Source organism: Pan troglodytes, chromosome 7 (genome assembly GCF_028858775.2).
Source record: "Pan troglodytes isolate AG18354 chromosome 7, NHGRI_mPanTro3-v2.0_pri, whole genome shotgun sequence".
In the NCBI taxonomy this organism is placed as follows: Eukaryota; Metazoa; Chordata; class Mammalia; order Primates; family Hominidae; genus Pan; species Pan troglodytes.
The window spans coordinates 83,960,457-83,962,547 of record NC_072405.2 but is presented as its reverse complement, the minus strand read 5'-3'; the positions used below and the strand labels follow the sequence as shown (position 1 = coordinate 83,962,547).

Below are 2,091 nucleotides of genomic sequence, written 5' to 3'. Positions count from 1 at the left end.
TTATATAACATCCCAAACACGCGAGATTCTGCAGCAAACTGGGAGTACTTCAGGGTTAGCCTGCTGTCTTCTTTGGAAATAATTTCATCTTCACAGTTTAAGAAGGTGGACATTTCAACACTATCAAGCGCATTTAGGTGACATGTTTTTTTGTGTGTTAGCTTGACTCCCCTCAATGACTTAGTTAGTAAACTAGTCACAGGCGATTTAGTCACCAGGAAAATAAAGCCTGCAACAAAGGAAGCCAATATTCAAAATGCCTTGTTACCATCTGAACCCACTCAAACAGTTCATTTTCAACGTTAGTATGTAACTTCGGTAATGAGATGTCTAACTAAAGCAAGCTCCTCCAATGAGACCAAGACACTTCTTTTCCTCTTAGGCTTAGGTTTTGCCCAGAATTCCTGAAACATGGACTAGCCCATATCAATGGTCATTGCTCCTACAAGAAAACCTTGGGCTGCCACATGCATGTGGATCAGATGAAGGGACATTTTAGTATTTCCTCTGCTCTTCAATTTGTACAATCCCTGTGCAACAATTGCTGCAAAACCTGCCATTCCGATGGGGATGAATGGTGCGTCTTTAGCTCTGCTAATAAGTTTGGATCCCTGATCTTCATCATATGAAGAAAGGGAAGCATCTGTGTCTGTTGACAGCAATTGCTTGAAGACTCTCCCTAGAGCAAGCAAACCCCTCACACAGCTTCTCATCCCTGGGACTATATTATTGAATGTAAAAATCATTGGGAGATGTTTATGAAAAGTAGGCTGGGGAAGGTATCAACTCATTTGGTTAGATGAAAAGCTAGGCTAGAATTACTTCAAAGGTGTTTGAATATTTAAACTCATCATTGGAGAAGAGAAGAATACAGCCTTTCTTTTTAAAAGAGGGTGAAGTTTTCTAAAACAGCTGATTCTGTTGATTACGTTCTTGAACTAGGGTTAAAATTCCTTACCCTACCCCTAACCCCCAATTTATGTAACACCTGTTCACCAAAACATTCTGTGAAATGCTGAGAAAGTCTCCAGCCTAAGGATTTTAAGGTACAGTTGTTGCACATCTTATTTTGGCACTTGAGTTTGGTGAGAGAATGACCTGATGAATCTTTTGTGCTTGATATTGTAATTTTGCGCTGTTAGCAAAAATGTTACTACTATCAGTCTGCCTTTCACTTCCATAATTAAGTTGCCAAACTCAACGTCATTTTTTTATTTCCTAACCTCGATCTTTCTGTATACATAGTGGTTAAGAGTATGCTTAGGTAGGTATCAGATTTTCTGGCTTTAACACTTCTTACCTGCATAAACTTGGGCAAGTTATTTAATTCTTTGATGCCCCTGTTCTCTTATGTGTAAAATAGGTAAAATAGTATTAGCTCAAGATAATAGCATATAGCTTATGATGATTAAAAATGAGATAACATCACATGTAAGATGCTTGGAAGTGTCTAGATTATAGGAAGAATCTAAAATATTAATTTTTATTATTATTGACACTCCTTTTACCTCCCAACAATTTCCTAAAACAGTCCAATTCCATCTGAGCCAGATATAATTCAATTTTATAGTAAAGAAATCCCCAACTATTCTAAACGCTCTGTTTCAACATTAAAACCTGAATTTCTGAAGAATTCAGTTTCTCCTGTTTAATCCGTAAGTGGATATATAGCTTACAGTCCATAAGTCTATACTTGTTTTTTTTTTTTTTTGAGACAGGGTCTCACTCTGTTGCCCAGGCTGGAGTGCAGTGGAGCAATCTCGGCTCACTGCAAGCTCCGCCTCCCGGGTTCACGCCATTCTCCTGCCTCAGCCTCCCGAGTAGCTGGGACTACAGGCCACGCCCGGCTAATTTTTTGTATTTTAGTAAAGACAGGGTTGCACCATGTTAGCCAGGATGGTCTCAATCTCCTGACCTCGTGATCTGCCCACCTCAGCCTCCCAAAGTGCTGGGATTACAGGCGTGAGCCACCGCGCCCGGCCAAGTCTATACTTTTTAGGTTAGGAAAGAATGTTTACATTCTACTTCATTGCTTCCAAAAACATTATTCTACTCCACTCAAATAAAAATTCTTCTTTAAGCTTATGCTAT

The 2,091-nt window shown here is 39.3% G+C and overlaps 1 pseudogene; it reads right to left on the bottom strand.

Annotated features, from left to right (window-relative positions):
- Nucleotides 1-302: 302 nt before the first annotated feature.
- Nucleotides 303-713, bottom strand: LOC107976204 (HIG1 domain family member 1A, mitochondrial-like; annotated as a pseudogene).
- Between the last annotated feature and the right edge of the window lie 1,378 nt (nucleotides 714-2,091).